The sequence below is a fragment of the Salmo salar genome, chromosome 03, assembly GCF_965601325.2.
Source record: "Salmo salar chromosome 03, fSalSal1, whole genome shotgun sequence".
NCBI classification, from domain to species: Eukaryota; Metazoa; Chordata; class Actinopteri; order Salmoniformes; family Salmonidae; genus Salmo; species Salmo salar.
In genome coordinates this window covers 70,994,562-71,012,287 of record NC_138293.1, presented here as the reverse complement: position 1 = coordinate 71,012,287, position 17,726 = coordinate 70,994,562, and the positions used below count along the sequence as shown (strand labels likewise).

General features: G+C 44.1%; 1 long non-coding RNA gene across 1 annotated transcript; it reads left to right on the top strand.

Moving 5' to 3' along the window:
* LOC145873819 (uncharacterized) lies at nucleotides 1-2,236 on the top strand. Its single transcript, XR_014389459.1, has 2 exons — nucleotides 1-279; nucleotides 1,528-2,236. It is a non-coding gene; the product is annotated as an uncharacterized LOC145873819 (long non-coding RNA).
* Nucleotides 2,237-17,726: the final 15,490 nt, after the last annotated feature.

Below are 17,726 nucleotides of genomic sequence, written 5' to 3'. Positions count from 1 at the left end.
TCTGATCCCAGAGCAGATAGAATGAAGCCCTCAGATCAGAGGACAGTGACAGGTAGGACATGATGAAGGGGAAGAATATATATAAAGTCGCGGGCACAGTACTTAACTTTTCATATAACATTTAAGTAACCCTCCCCCTACAGTGTCAGTCCTGCAAGGTGCTACTGGAATGTGGCTCAGTGCCAGTCATCCTGTGGTAGCTACCTTTTTGTTTTATTTTTCTCCAGTCTGCGCCACCAACCTGCCTGAGAGGACACTGGGACAGATCACCATTTAATGGTAACTTTTGCATCCAATTAACCAAGGACCTCTCTTCTGAATTCACTCAAAATACATTTTGTCTGCTTATAATGAGGATTGAAAAGTCATCTCTTTCTGTCAAGCTGCCAGTCATTCTCACATTAGAGTTTACTTGGTGCATGTTAGTGAATATTAGCCTGTAACTGAACAGCACAAATGTGTGCAACCACCAAATTGCTTTTACTAATACATTGTGTTACATCATAAAGTTTACTTACATTCACTTTCATTTTCTCCTCCAAAATTGTGTTTGTTCATTTTTTATGGGATGTGACGCAAACACTTATCCACCTTTGCTATTCCTTGTCTATGCTATTCACTCTATCTCCTCTTACTCTGTCAGAGGCATGTGGACTGGCTGATAATACTGTTTGAGAATTGCTCTGAGATAATTATGAAGTGGACCATTTAAATTACGGGGTAAGGTTTTTGATTGTTTATAGACGGCTGGTTGTTTTGTCTGATGCTCCCATGACCTAAGGGCTCAGACAGGGGCCTGACAGCTATCTGATTATCTCATGGTGCCTGCAGACAGCTGTGGAATTACATAGAAGACAGTTTTAGACGGCCAGACATGAACTCATGACCCTTCTGGTCACAGAGCCACAGCCAAGATGCACGCCTGTGTGTGCTTAAACCCAGGAAAGATCTCATCACATGCATTGAGTGTTTTCATTACAGCTATTTTGAGATCTCAACTATCTTGACTACATAAAGCCAGCTCAGATTTTTGTCCTCTCAAAATCTGATAGGAGAGTCCCACAAGATAAGAAGGAAGTGGCTATAGATGGAGAGGAGTTGGCAGGGTGTACAGAGAAGAGTGAGATTGTGAGAAAGAGTTACTTTTTGGAGGAGAGGAATGGTCACACAGAACATTGGGTCAGACAGAAACCAAATAAACTAGTTAGGATTGATTATCCTCTGAGACCTCTCTGGCAGGAAGTACAGCACTGACTGCACAATAAAGGTAATACAATCTCTGGGTGGTATTTTAGTCTGGTATTGTGGTGGGGCACTCTCAATCTGCCCCTCATTGACCACCACCCAGACAAAACTTCTCTAACTCCTGACCCCTCCTGTCTCAGCCTCCAGTATTTATGCTGCAGTAGTTTATGTGTCAGGGTATTTCTCCTGTCTTTCCGGTGCCCTGTGTGAATTTAAGTATGCTCTCTCTAATTCTCTCTCTCTTTCTCTCTTTCTTGCTCTCTTTCTTTCTCTCTCTCGGAGGACCTGAGCCCTAGGACCATGCCTCAGGACTACCTGGCCTGATGACTCCTTGCTGACCCCAGTCCACCTGGCCGTGCTGCTGCTCTAGTTTCAACTGGTCTGCCTGCGGCTATGGAACCCTGACCTGCTCACCGGACGTGCTACCTGTCCCATACCTGCTGTTTTCAACTCTCTAGAGACACAGGAGCGGTAGAGATACTCTGAATGATCGGCTATGAAAAGCCAACTGACATTTACTCCTGAGGTGCTGACCTGTTGCACCCTCTACAACCACTGTGATGATTATTATTTGACCCTGCTGGTCATCTATGAACATTTGAACATCTTGTCCATGTTCTGTTATAATCTCCACCCGGCACAGCCAGAAGAGGACTGGCCACCCCTCATAGCCTGGTTCCTCTCTAGGTTTCTTCCTAGGTTCTGACCTTTCTATGGAGTTGTTTCTAGCCCCCGTGCTTCTACACCTGCATTGCTTGCTGTTTGGGGTCTTAGCACTTTGAGATATCAGCTGATGTAAGAAGGGCTTTATAAATACATTTGATTTGATTTGAACTCCTCTACTACCAGTACATTACACTGAGCTAGAGGAAAAGTGATTGAGCCCCTGGCTTTGCACAATGCAGGGTGAAGGTGTGCCTCTAGTTATGCTTACACCTCTTCTCCTCACAGATCAATTAGCATTTCCAAGAATAAATCCATTGTGAATGTATTGTCCTACCCCTTATCATCTTCTCTTTATCTGGCCTTGAACTATATAGGAGCTTAGCACTGCAGGCGCGGGAGTGTGATAATTGTTTTTTCCTCCTCTTTAGCGTGGGCAGGGTGGGAAAGCCTGAGGGGAAACTGATACTTTCACCGCCTCCTGATCCACAACAAGGTCCACTCTCAGATCCACACACTCGTATCCACACTCAGATCCTTTAATGGAGAGTGTTCCTCTCAATAAACAGTCTTCTCTATGGCAATGTTGCCTAACTAACATAATGAAGTGTGTCCAATTCAGAAACACTCCAATACTGTAAATGGTAGTGAGTCAGCCAGGTGCTACGCTTATCATCTCAGCGACTGGAATATTAAAGCCCAGCGTTCAAAGCCGCCATACCTGGAAAACACTCAATATAACACACCAGCTTTCAAAAGTCTGTTTAGAGAATAGTAAGTCCTTTGTTTATGTTCAAGGTTCTTCTGTGCTGTGAGCATCTGATGGAACAAAGTGCACTCCAGACAGACACCTGGTAATCCCATGCCCTCAGACTCCAGTGACACACAGTGCCAGCCAGCCACCTCATTAGTAAGTGGTGAACTAAAAGCCATCTGGGTAAAACCACAGACTTTAAAAGCACCGTAGAGATGAACTCGAGTTCAGCGTAGTAGCTATCAAAACTCGCGGATGCACTGACTTATAAAGTAATCAATCCTGGAGAAAAATAAACAGGTTACCTACAGGCTAATAAATCTTATGAGCTCCAATGTCATGGATTGTGCTTCAGACAGCATTTCTGGAATATAAAATCAAATCAAATGTTATGTGTCGCATGTTTCGTAAACAACAGGTGTAGACTAACAGTGAAATGCTTGTTGACCAATATGATAACATTTTCTGTAAATCCCTTCAATATTTTAGGCAAATGTCACACAAATTGTTTTTTATCATGTTAGGAATGACAGCAGCATGGTTGTTTTATGTTGCGGTTTCAATCAAGGTGCAATCAAGGTATACAGGGGCAGGGGCAAATGGAAATACAGCAGTCATCTTCACCCCTGGCTCTCTGGTACTTAAAATAGCTTGTCCTGAGTTTATTACATAGTAAGTATATTGCTAGTACACAGTTATAAGAGCAACTACATTTAATAATAACCAACTATAGCCTACCTTGAATTCCACTGACAGTTGCGGGATGTATTCCAGAGTCCAGAGTGCCCTAACAAGTGATGCCAACTGCTCCGTGACTTCACCTCTGGCATGCTGCGTATCTTCACTTTTAACAATCCCATTAATTCTCCTTCGACTCAAATCCAATTTGTACCGTTCCAACCCGAGATACTCTGCGAGCAGGTCAGTGTTGCTCAAGCACTGGACCACGGCGTTCATGAAACAGGTGTTCCCGTGATTTTTCAAGCCTAGAACACCTGGAATGTTGCCACCATAGCACCATAAAACCCTTTCTTTCACCGAGCAACGGGAAGAAGCTATCGAAATATTTTTTACAGAATCATCCCCGGCGACCTGGACATCCTCTTTGATATTTCCTGAGTTGGCACTGAGTGTGCAAGGTGTCCCGTCACGAAACCCTCCATCGTCATCCTCTGCGCCCTGAACTGCAACGTCTCCAAAGTGGGTAAAAGTGCCAAAAGTTTTGATAATTTTATTTACAAAACTCCCGACCGACTTCAATGATTTCTTTCGAAAAAGCCGTCCATGTTTCTGTTTGTTTTCCTTGCGCTTTGTTGCCTTTGACGTGGCTTCATCCTTCACTCTGCAGTGTTTATCCATATCTTTGTAATACTTTACCGATGTTGGAGAATTCTGGAATTAATTTCGAGGCCAGTGTGCCACTTTTCTGCAGAGATTTCCCATCCGAATACCGTGAGGAGGACAGAACACAAGCGCACAGAGGTGAAACCATCGCGGAGCCATGGCACATCAACACACATCGACTCCGTGCAGCCGGTAAACGTCAAACAGTTCAACACTTACTGAAACCCTTAATGCTTGTTGACCAAATTACATGAGCTCCATCGATGTTGAACATTACCTGCGCCTTTCCTTGCCTCCTACTTGCAGCCTTTAAGGGGATGTACACACGCACTTATCCATCGCTTCGAATTTCGCCTCGAAAGAGGCGTGTATTCATATGCGTAGTGTGTGACTATTCCCTCCCACTTTGATTCTAGTCCCCGTATCATCAAAGTAGTTTAGGCTGGCATAGTAGGCTATACAAACGCTGACTCACAAGTTGATGTTTCCAGGTTTAACTTCTATTCTCATGAAAACAATCAAGTTGATATTTCCAGGTTTAACTTTTATTCTCATGAAAACAATCAAGTTGATGTTTCCAGGTTTAACTTTTATTCTCATGAAAACAATCAGTTTTTCATGGTTGAATGTTGAAACAGTCATATTTTCTTTTTGCCATGTTTTCTCTGTTAATATTAAATATATGGATTAGTCATGGACACGTTTTTGCATTTAGAACACACACATATTAGCCAATCATAAATGGATGAATGATGTGTAGACGTTATTCAAGTAGGTTATGTGGGTTTCCCAATATTTGGGAACCCCTGCTGTTTCAACCCACTGGGATGAAGGGCAGTGGTGAGGTGCTCACCTGAAGAGAGCAGTAACCAACCATACACAACAAGATAGAAGGATATGATGGAAAATAAGCAGACATATTTCAGTCAGGTTCATCTCAAACGCGAACTTTATGGAGTTTGTTGGTTGGGGGGAAAAAACAGTCCACTATCTTTGCAAAAGCATAAGTGCATTCCTTTTACATTAACAACAATATCATTTGATACATTGGGGAATGTCCTGGCAGAAATGGAGACCTTGTGAAATAATGTCTTGTTCATCTATACTCAGGCAATGAAATGCGAACACTAATAGGAGTGGGATCTTTAAAGGTCCAATGCAGCCGATTTTATCTCAATATCAAATCATTTCCGGGTAACATTACTGCTGTTGTCACGTCCTGACCAGGTAAAGAGGTCATTTGCCATAGTAAAATGGTCAGGGCGTGGCAGGGGGTTGTTTTGTGTGGGTTTTTGGGTTTTCTGTTTCTATGTGGGAATGTTCTAGTTTTCTATTTCTATGTGTTGTTTTCCATGCTTGGTATGGTTTCCAATCAGAGGCAGGTGTCTTTCGTTGTCTCTGATTGGAAGCCATACTTAGGCAGCCTGTTTTCCTTTGGGGTTTGTGGGTAGTTGTTTCCGTTTAGTCTAAGTGTACCTGACGGGACTGTTGTTGGTCGTTTTGTTGTTTTTTGTAAGTGTCTTCATTAAAGAATTAAGAATGAGTACTATCCACGCTGCGTCTTGGTCTCCATTCATCGACCCCTGTGACAGAACTACCCACCATAAAAGGACCAAGCAGCGTGAGAGGAGGTACCTGGAGTCATGGACGTGGGAAGAAATCCTAGATGGAAAGGGACCCTGGAGCCAGGCTGGGGAGTACCAGCGCCCGAAGGAGGAACTGGAAGAAGCGAAGAGGGAACGACGGTATTATGAGGCGTTGTATCCTCCAATTTTCAAGGTGAAGGGGCAGCCTCCCCAAAAAATTGGGGGCGGGGGTGGCATAAGGGGAGTTTGGCTAGATCAGGGGGGAGCCCTGACCTAACTTCCCGGGCATTTCGGAGAGAGCCATGGAGGAAACCAGACCCAGTCGAGGAATCAAGAGCGGTGTACGACGCTAGATTCCGGAGAGAGGGACTGGCGGAAAGGGCACGACGGAGCAGGCGCACAGAGGGGCAAGCAATGCAGTATGGAGTAATGCGCACTGTCGCCCATACGCACTCACAGTCCGGTGCGGTCGATACAGGCTCCTCAACGTTGTCGTGCGACAGTTAGCCGGCAGCCAGGTAAAAGTGCGCCTGCTCAACATATCTGGCCTCCAGTGCGGCTCCTCGACCCAGGATATCCTACGCCTGCTCCACGCACGATACCCCAATTCCCCAGCACAGCCCAGTTCGTCCTGTGCCAGCGCTTCGCCCTTGCCGGGCTAGAGTCAGCATTGAGCCAGGACGGGTTATGTTAGCTATAAGCGTCAGACCTCCAGTGGGAATCCAGGGGCCAGTATATCCTACGCCTGCTCCACGCACGGTACCCCGCATTCCCCAGCACAGCCCAGTTCGTCCTGTGCCGGCGCTCTGCCCTTGCCGGGCTAGCATCAGCATCGAGCCAGGACTGGTTGTGCTAGCCGCAAGCACCAGACCTCCAGTAAGCCTCCATGGCCCAGTACGTCCGGTGCCGGCTCCGCGCACTCTTCCCACAGTGCGCCCTCCGCTCCTCAGCCCAGAGCCTCCAGCGACACTCCTCAGCCCAGAGCCTCCAGCAATGCTCCTCAGCCCGGAGTCTCCAGCAACGCTCTCAGCCCGGGGCCTCCAGCGATGCCGCGCAGCCCAGAGTCTTCTGAACGGGAGCTATGCCCAGAGCCAGAGCCACCTCCGTAGTGGGAGGATTGGGAAGGGGGGTGTAGCACAGGGACCGTCGTTGACGGTGGCCACCCTCCCTTCCCTCCCTTTAAATTTGGGTTTGTTTTTGTGGGGGTTTTGTTTTTGAGGTGCATTCAGGGTCTGCACCTTTGGGGGGGGGGGGGGGGGGGGGTACTGTCACGTCCTGACCAGTAAAAGGGGTTATTTGTCATTGTAGTTTGGTCAGGGCGTGGCAGGGGGTGTTTGTTTTGTGTGTTTCTGTGTTTTTTGGTTTAGGTTCTATGTTTTCTATGTTTAAATCTAGGTCTATGTTGGTTTTTGGTAGGACCTCCAATTAGAGAGAGCTGGTTGTCGTTGCCTCTAATTGGAGGCCATATTTAGTTGAGGTTTGTTTCACTTGTGTTTTGTGGGTGGTTATTTCCTGTATAGTCTGTGCACCTTATGGGACTGTTTCGTCTTTTGTTTAAGTGTTAATTCTAATAAATTAAGAAGATGAGCACTTTATCCGCTGCGCCTTGGTCCAATCCTTACGACACCTATGACAGTATGTTAAATATTATAGGCCTTGATGTGCAGTAAACAAGGATCGTAGAATAGTTGTGTGAAGAACTCTCATTAAACTGCAAAATGCATACAATAACAATGTATAAAATCCACCCAACAGTTTCCAAAAGCGCATACTCAGTCACGACTTCCGCCGAAGTTGGTGCCTCTCCTTGTTCGGTGATCGTCGCCGCCGGCTTTTTAGCTGCCACCAATCCACGTTTCTTTTTCCATTTGTTATGTCTTGATTGTTCACACCTGGTTCCCATTACGTTATTATTTCCCTATTTAACCCTCTGGTTCTCATTATGTTTTGTGCGTGATTGTTTCCTGGTTTTTGTGTTAGCATTTTGTGTTAGGGTTTGTTATCCCTGCGTGGATTTATTGGCTAATTATTTTCCAGAGTAAAGTATGTTATTTTACTCAGTTCTGTGTCCTGTGCCTGACTCCGTCCTCACCTCTGCACAACTGACACTTGACATGCTCATTATTTTTCAACCAGGATTATAATATGCAGTCTTTCACAATGACCAGTATTCATTATTCAAACTTTTTAATCAATGCAAGTCTGTGTCAAAATCTCTCCTCCTGTTTAAAAAAATGATAAGCAGATGTATTGTGCATGCCAGCATTTATTGGCTGGTAAATCATTTTGGGAGATTTATAACTAAAGCCTTGACTTTCTCCTAATGAGTCCTTCACAGTATGCAAATAGAAACTGCGACCGTCTATCAAATAGTAAAATGCAGTGGTTAAAACATGGTTGTGTGTGGGAATGAACCATAATCATCTCTGGGGTTGGCAGCTGTCTCCTTAGCTTCTCTGCCTCCCGTTGCAACTGTTATTTGAAGTTATTTTTAGACCACAAATACCACATTTCCCTTTTAAAATGCAGGTGCCTTTCTATTTTCCCTTGTTGAAAAGTTAATTAACCTACAAAGAAGGAGCTCAGGAAAAGTGTAGATGTTACATCCTATGTGATTGTGTGCACCACTTTTCATGAAAAAACATGTGCTCCAGTAGTGTAGAGTTTAGAGATACCTAGTCTATTGATGTAACGAAATTATGCCAGCAAAAACTATATTCTATTTATACACAAAACACTCCCCCTCAGTTAAAAATAAAGAGAAAAGTGTGTTTCTTTGAAAGTGTTGCAGTGTGATCCAGAGTCCTGAACCTAAAAAATCAGGTCCACACTTCCATGATGAAGACATATGGATTGTACTCATGAAATACTCCATTATAATACTATGAAAACCAAGCCTCAAGAGAAATGATCTCTGTGGAATACCTCAAAAGAACAATATTTTATGTGATGTTAGTGTGCTACTCAATGGATTGCTCTGTTACACCAGTGAAATATATATGTTTTAAGTTAAACAAGGAGAGATAATTTTCCAATTAGGTTTTCTCTGTGAAGAAGTAAACATCATCCTAGATGAAGTGGGTGACAGAGACCATCTGGTCGCCTGAGTCATAGCTATGCCGTCTGCTATGGGAATAAACAATCCCTTAGCAGAGAATACAATGCACTGTCATTGTCACTGCATTACGCTACTATGACATCTGGCGCTAAAATATGACCAGTGGCAAGGAGAGGGCGCTCACACACGACTCACTGTGCGATCATTCATCCATTGTGTTTCAAATTTCATGGTAATAACTGTAAATAAATACTATGGTAGTCATCTATATCCTACTGTGGTGGTGGATGTACCTTTCTGTCTGTGCTACTAGTGATGATCTGGTACTCCTCAGGGTGGTAGCAGACACTTCTAACCAGAGTATACACTATCTGCTGCTTCAATTTGTTTCACTATCAGTTTCACTTTTTCACTGTTTCACTGTTAGTAATTGATTCTATTTGTTAAACTATTAGTCCTTTCTTCATATCAATAGCATTGTAACCAGATTCTGTTATGAATAAACATGAGCAAAGGCGTGCAATGCTTGTGGTTTTTGAAAACGTTGTTTATCTGGTAGGCCCTAACACAGTGCAGTGGTTTCATGCCCACTAACTAAAGGTATCTATAATAATATCATTTGGTTGGTGCTTTATTTGTCCTATTTCATGCATGTACAAGTGTGTATTAATATGCATGTGTGAATTGGAAATGTGTATTTTTGCATATCCCAACTCTCCTTGAGACACCCTCGGAAAGTGGGGTCACGGCCAGGGTCTGCCATTATCAACGGCGACCCTATTTGTACTTTGTAATGCTCATGGTTCTTTATCTCCATCATTGTTGTTTATCTTTATCTCCATGGTTCTTTATCTCCATCATTGTTGTTTATCTTTATCTCTATGGTGCTTTATCTTCTTGATCTTTACCTGTCCCTCCCCTCTCCGCTGGCAATCCTCTTGCAGCCTCTGGTGGTGGCGATGGCTGTCACTCACACCCATGCTGTGGGCGTTGTGCACAGTCATCATCAGCCTGCCAGTCTCAGGAGTGAAGCCACAGATCTTACCATCATTCCAGGCTGAAAGAAAACAACACAAAAAGTCAATGACTGGGAGAAATACAAACATGAATGCGTGACAGAAAGTATTGTTTTTCTTTCATCCGAGTTAAAAATGGCACAACTGTTGTTGCCCAACTAAATCACCACCAGAGGAATGCATTTGCATTTCCAGACAGCAGACAGGGCTTATAATAGAAAGCCCCTGAGTTTCTGCTGCTAAGAAATGGAATGGGAAATCCACCACTGATGATGCTCCTGCCGTCAATCATGAATTCCACAGCGTTGCAGCCAGGTCATGTTGGGCACAGTGATATGTAGCACTTCTTTAGATGTCTCCGTATGCCACATCCAGATGTCATTCTCAGAACGTGGCAAAGAGCTCAGATGAGCCACTGTGAGATATACGTCAAGATATATATGTTAAATTAAAGCACTTATTATCAGCCCATAATGAATTGATCTAGCTATTGACCATGACTATGATAAATATCATGCTTAACAATTTCTACTTTGGAGGACACAGGACATGACTTACAGTAAATGATAGTATAGCCCCCTCTACTGGTGTCATTTAAAAAGGCAAATGTGCTTTAAAATGAACAGCCAGTCAAGCAGAATCAGTTCCCTATTTGCATTCAGTAGGGGACTGACCCTGCACACAAATGGAATGTGATGGCGTATATTATGTGACCTTTTAGCCTGTTGTGTCACTCACATCGTTCACGGTGCTGTTATGGCTGGTGGTGATCAGGTGATGAACTCCGCTTTGAAGTCAGTATTGTTGAAACAGTAGATCTGTGTCACTTCTGTGCCCACAAAGAACTGGTGACCATCACCACAGGGCGCTATGGATGTCACCCCTTTCCAGCTGAACCTTCCTGCCAAAGATTAGAAACCAAAGAATACACATACAGGTAGTATTCATTGAGTAGTACAGTGGTGTATTAGATGCTTTTGGAAGATGCACACAGGATTACTGAAGTGAGAGAATAACTATAAAAGTGAATAGACCTCCATTCCAGACACTTGACTCACTTGATGTGTTTGAAGTTGGATGAGGATCCCGAACAGAGGGAACGTGCCATCTCCTGAGCCGACAATATGTTGCCTGTCTTCATCACAGATTGTGTTCACCCCATGTAGACAACAAGGGGCAATGCATGCTGAGTTCTGAGGTTTGTACTGCAGTCTATCTAACTAAGCCAGATATTAAACTCCTCTTACCGTGTTCCTTTTTTGAAGCCACCTTGTTGAACTTCTGTTTCACTGGGCCACGGCCCATTAAGAAGCTTGGTCTTGAGATTGACTTTCAGGATATCCCCACTAGTGCCACAGTAGAAATAGTATAGCTGAGCCCAGTCTTCCTCTGGGATCTGTACCATGAAGCAATAGCAAGTTATTCAGGCTGCAAACTGCAGTATGCTGAGGAAATAGCACTCTCACAAATGTATCAGGGCTATACAGCCTACATTTTTCAACTTAGGTGCACACGTGCTCCTTGTATGAAAGGTCAGCATAGAGCCCTGTGTATAGCCATGTGTTACTGCACTGTATGTTCTGATATTATAATTTGTATAGAACAAGAAGGCCCGCACTCTGTTTAAGCTCCGAATTCACAGATTTATTGACAACGTTTCGATCCGAAACGGATCTTAGCCGATTTATGACCTGACGAAGATCCATTTCGGATCAAAACATCAATAAATCGGTGAATTGGGAGCTTTAACAGTGTGTGGGCCTTCTTCTTCTTTACTAGTATTCTTTATTAGCCCAGCACCTATGTTTTTAAGGATGTGGTATGATCACAAACTCTTCTGATATTGTAATTACCCAAATGCATTTCACAATTGTTATCAGCTGCCCTGTCTGACATTCAGTGGACCTAATCATGTGGGGAAAATTACATTCCCAAATGGGGAGAGTGTCGCTACAAGAGATGATCAATATCCTTATAGGCCTTTAGTTGTGACATTTCATTAGAATGTGTGCCAAGACAAAAGTATACAAAAATAGCTATTTAAATATACATACTATTCTGCCTATAGAAAGATGTTGTCGCTTGTGTTGGAGTATTGCAGAGTAAGGCAGTGACCACCACTGTGGGCTGAGGCCGGGTTCCACAAATGGATTCTCTGTTTTCTATATTCCATACCACTATATGGAAATTACAGACACACAGTTATTCAGTTAAAATGTATGAATACGACTATTTGTAACTATTATATTATAACAGAGGATCTGAGTCAAATGTCAGTATTTCACAAAGTTTGACACACTATTGCTATGGCTAGTACCTGCCATCATCGTGACCCCCAAGGGTCACCAGGTACTTGACATTGGGGGGAGAAGGCCAATCCTTCCACCTTTGCTAACACCAAATTATATATTAACTCCATAAAAGAATGACATACTAAAAGCAAAACTGGTTACGTATGAAGATATGTAGAAACTGCCTCTCGAATAGAAATCTTTGATCACATGATGTATATAAACTCTGGATGACTGAGGGGGGGGGGGGGGGGGGTGCTTACTCCTCCATTGTAAAGAACATTTTGGAAGCTATAGAAATTCATTTTTTAATGACTTCAATAGTTTTGACACATTTATTCTAGTACAGACACCTTAATGCATACTTTAAAATTATATTATGTTAGCTAAACATAAAACTACGAAATAAAAATAAATATAACAACATTTTCCTTAAAGTACTTTTTTTGTACTAATGTTACAGTCCCCACTACAACAAGAAAACACTTAAATACATGTAACTTTGTCCTTTAAACATTTAATTGAAATACTATATAATTCCATTCATTCTTATGGTGGACTGCTCCTACTGGGTAATGCCAATGCCAATGCCGACGGTGGCTTCAAAGCCTCTCAATGGGCAATACATAGCATTAGCAATCCAGGGTTTATACACACATCATTGGGTCTAACGGTCATCTCGCGCCGAACTACGCATGTGCATCCGTCAGATCAAAAAGCACAGTTTCGATATAAAGTTGTTTTTGACGAAAATGAAAATGTGTCAGTTTGTCACTTTGGCGAGGTTGGAGTAATAACATGTTCACCTGCACAAGACATTGTCTCGAATCTAGGTTGTGCCTTTAGATTTCGAGACAATTAACAAATAGGAAGATTTTTTTTACATCTCTCATTGACTGCTCAAACCACGATCTGGTCTGCGGAGCCTGCTTCACAAGCGTTCCCGGAAGTCTTGGGAAAATGAATGGAGTTTTTGTAGGGTCCACCAGCTATGTGATATTATTCTGGATTTTTTTCTGATCGATTGATGAAGAGATGACTAAAGTCTAGCTAGCTAGCAAGGACGTACCAGTATAACCAATAACTGCATCAAGCTCAAGAAGTGAAACATTTTAAACGTTTACGAAGCACTCTCACTTTTTAGCTTCGACACTGATTGCCAACTAAACTTTTTTCATAGCCCTCCAGGTAGCAACGCTTGGCCCAGGAGCACCTCTGTGCATGCGCATACAAAACGTTTGACCCATATTGAGGGAGAGATTACAATGTTTCAAACCTTTCAGTGGACTCAATTTTCTCTCATGATTTTGGCCAATAACTCATGCAGCAGCGTGAAATGTGTGATAAGTTTGACAGAAACGGAATATAATACATTTAATTTATATAGCGCTTTCATTACTCTCCGCCATCCAGGCAAGCACACTCTCCTCCGCTTCTCCTTCTATGGCTCCTCCAAGACCCAGAATGAAGCAGGTAGTGACATTATATAATACCTTATCCTTATGGCTGAGTTCATAGCTATTCTTATATCACCAGTGGAATGCTCTTCTCTGTTGGAGTTTTGCATAATGTGTTGTGACTCAGTGCCCCTTGACACCTCAATAAAAGTGGTCATGCAAGGGCAGCCACTGTTCAGTGTAGGGGTCTTTATTGGGGTCACATCCGTCTCAGATCCCTCATCTGTGTGGAAGACACCCATTCATGACCATGTGAGCTGGACCGCAGGCTTCTTTGCCATGATGACAAATGAGGGAATAAAGTAATTATCCTGTCATGGTCATGCATGACCTTTGGCACCTTAATGAAAGAGCGTATTTAGTGAAAAGCTGCAGTTGACCTCTAGAATCGCATCGTCAGGAGAAATATGACCAACATCGAAGATACAAGACCCACTCTCTCTTTAAAATGTCTCACACCAAAGATTAACTTCCTCTGTCCAAGTATTTGGTATAGCCTAATACACACCTCTTTATGCAGACCTTTTGTGCCAAATGCCTGTGTTGATTTCTTTTTTTCCCCCATTTCCTGCAGAGGGCAGTATTTTGAAGGGTGGTTCACTGAATTGTTTTTCATTCGGCAGATTTTATGAACACAGTGTCAGCACAAATCCTAATGAATGAGCTCCCTGCTTGTTATGACTGACATGGGACTGTGGGCAAAGACAGACCTCAGTGGAAGAAGATTGTTGCTGCAGGTAGCCTAGTGGTTAGAGCGTTGGGCCAGTAACTGAAAGGTTGCTATATTGAATCCCTGGGCTGACAAGGAAAAAATCTGTTGTTCTGCCCCTGACAAGGCAGTTAACCCACTGTTCCTAGGCCATCATTGTAAATAACAATTTGTTCTTAAGTGACTTGCCTAGTTAAATAAAGGTTCAATTTAAAAAAAATGTCCCAACCAGGATGAAGAGGTAAAGACACATATGATTGGTAGTAATGTGTCAGGGACATTCTCACTGTGATTTTCTGAGTGTCAATTTTAGTGCCCATTGTCTTTATTTTGATAGTACTGGCTGTTAAAGAGAAAGCAATGTTGAGCCAAGTCATTTTTTGTTGCAACAATGACATTTCAGGCCAGAAGATGAAACCTGAGGACAGTCAGAACACAGCAATTCCTGCAGATGGATGTGTAAAAAGACAGAAGAGGTGTAGGACAATAGGACACCATGTCGTCACTGAAATATCTAGATCAACAAAACATAGCTGGATCTTAAACTGATCCCCATATAATTGAAAGTGAACAGACAAATCCGTAATATAGAACCCTTCAAAATGAATTTTGAAACTTAAAAACAGTGGTCTAAAAATCCCAGTGTTGGGTCTCCGTGTGCAATGTTGATGTTACAGTACTTGCGCTCTAGTAATCTAAGCTTTTTCCCTCCATGATACCATTGTTCAAGAACTATTTGAGGAACAGCATGTTCATTGAAGAATAGCCAGGAAAGAGAGGAGACAGTGCTCCACCCATTCTAAGACATTGTTGTTCCCCCTGCATGGGCAGCCCTGAGACCCTCTCCTGGCAGCACTCCAATGTGAACACAGGCCTTATATGCGCCTGATTGGCTCAGCAGGTCTCGGTAGGTGGCTAATTGAATAAGCTTTTAATCTTCACACTATCGCCGCCCTGCTGGATCAGAGGCACAGGGAGACAGAGATCAGTCCTTTGGTAAAACCATCAGGCCTCTGCACAGCCCAGTTCGCCCTGTACCAGCACTCCGCTCGTGCAGGGCTGCTATTTCCATCCAGCCAGGACGGGTTGTGCAAGAGGTGCTCTCCAGTCCTCCAGTGCTTACCCATGTCCCGGTGTATCCAGTTCCTGCTTCTCGTGCTGACCCTGAGGTGCGTAGTCTGGCATCTCCTAAACCAGCACCAGGCTTCCAGTGCGTCAGCCCAGTCCAACTCGTCCTGTTCCTGCTCCCCGCACTAGCCCTGAGGTGCGTGTCGCCAGTCTGGTACCTCCACTACCAGCCCCACGCATCAGGCTTTCAGTGCGTCAGCCCAGTCCCGAGCTTCCGACGACAGTACCTCGTCCAGAACTTCCGGCAAGAGTGCCTCGTCCAGAACTTCCGGCAACAGTGCCTCGTCCCGAACTTCCGGCAACAGTGCCTCGTCCAGAACTTCCGGTAACAGTGCCTCGTCCAGAGTGTCCGGTAACAGTGCCTCGTCCAGAGTGTCCGGAACCAGGAGAGACGGCCCACTGTCCGGAACCAGGAGAGACGGCCCACTGTCCGGAACCAGGAGAGACGGCCCACTGTCCGGAACCAGGAGAGTCGCCCTACGGTCCGGAGCTCCCAGAGTCGGTGACGGTGGCCACCCTCCCTTCCCTCCCATGTAGTTTTGGGATTTATTTTGTTTTGGGGTTATTTTTGGTTATTTGTGTGAGGTGCATCCGGGGTCTGCACCTTTGGGGGGGGGGGGGGGGGGGGGTACTGTCACGTCCTGACCAGTAATTGGGGTTATTTGTTACTGTAGTTTGGTCAGGACGTGGCAGGGGGTGTTTGTTTTATGTGGTTCGGACTATGTATTTAGGTAGAGGGGTGTTTGGTTTATGTGGTCCGGGGTTTGTTAGTCTATGTTCTATGTTAGTGTATTTCTATGTTCTGTCTAGTCTATTGTAGTTCTTTGTTTAGTTAATTGGGGTTGGACCTTCAATTGGAGGCAGCTGGTTATCGTTGCCTCTGATTGAATGTCCTATAATTAGGAGTTTGTTTGTCATGGGATTTTGTGGGAGATTGTTGCTGTGTATAGCTTTGTGCCTTACCGGCATGTTCGTTGTCGTCGTGTTTTTTGTATACGTGTTTATTTTGGTTTTCCTTCTTTATCCTTTAACAAAAGAAGATGAGTATACATTTTCCCGCTGCGTCTTGGTCTAAACCTTACGACACCCGTGACACTATCAATGTTACACAGTGGTGGCTGAACATGTTGGCTAAGGCATGTCATATATCAGGGAAGAGGACACAGGGGGTATCTGTGGGTTCCCGTTGGGGTGGTGGTTTGTTGCCAGCTGTTTGAACCACATGTTCAACTTCTCCAGATGGTGGAGATGTCTTTGTGAATGTGTGTGTCTGTGTGCGTTTGAATGAGTTAGTGTGTGTTTCAAATCAAATTTGATTTGTCACATGCGCCCAATACAACAGGTGTTGACCTTACAGTGAAGTGCATACTTACAAGCCCTTAACCAACAATGCAGTTAAGAAAAAAAGTGTTCAAAAAGTATTTACTAAAAATAAACTGAAGTAAATAAATGAATAAAACAAAAAGATAAAAATAAGAAAAAAAGAAATAACAAATAATTAAGGAGCAGCAATAAAATAACAGTAGCAAGGTTATACACAGGGTGTACTAGTACAGAGTCAATGTGCGGGGGTACAGGTTAGTCGAGGTAATTGAGGTAATATGTACATGTAGGTAGAGGTAAAGTGACTATGCATGGATAATAAACAAGGAGTGGCAGCAGAGTGGGGGTTGGACAATGCAAATAGTCCGGGTAGCCATTTGAGTAACTGTTAAGCAGTCTTATGGCTTGGGGGTTGAAGCTGTTAAGGAGCCTTTTGGTCCTAGACTTGGCGCTCCGGTACCGCTTGCCGTGCGGTAGCAGAGAGAACAGTCTATGACTTGGGTGACTGGAGTCTTTGACCATTTTTGGGGCCTTCCTCTGACACGCCTAGTATATAGATCTTGGATGTCAGGAAGCTTGGCCCCAGTAATGTACTGGGCCATACGCACTACTCTCTGTAGCGCCTTACAGTCAGATGCTGAGCAGTTGCCATACCAGGCGGTGATGCAACCAGTCAGGATGCTCTTAGATGGTGCAGCTGTAGGATTTCTGAGGATCTGTGGACCCATACCAAATCTTTTACGTCTCCTGAGGGGGAAAAGGTGTTGTCGTGCCCTCTTCACAACTATCTCAGTGTGTTTGGACCATGATAGTTTGTTGGTGATGTGGACACCAAGGTTCTGGAAACTCTTGACCTGCTCCACTTCAGTCCCGTCAATGTTAATTGGGGCCTGTTCGGCCCTCCTTTTCCTATAGTCCATGATCAGCTCCTTTGTCTTGCTCACATTGAGAGAGAGGTTGTTGTTCTGGCACCACACTGCCAGGTCTCTGACCTCCTCCCTATAGGCTGTCTCATCGTTGTCGGTGATCAGGCCTACCCCTGTTGTGTTGTCAGCAAACTTAATGATGGTGTTGGAGTCGTGCCTGGCCACGCAGTCATGGGTGAACAGGGAGTACAGGAGGGGACTAAGCACGGGCCCCAGTGTTGAGGAT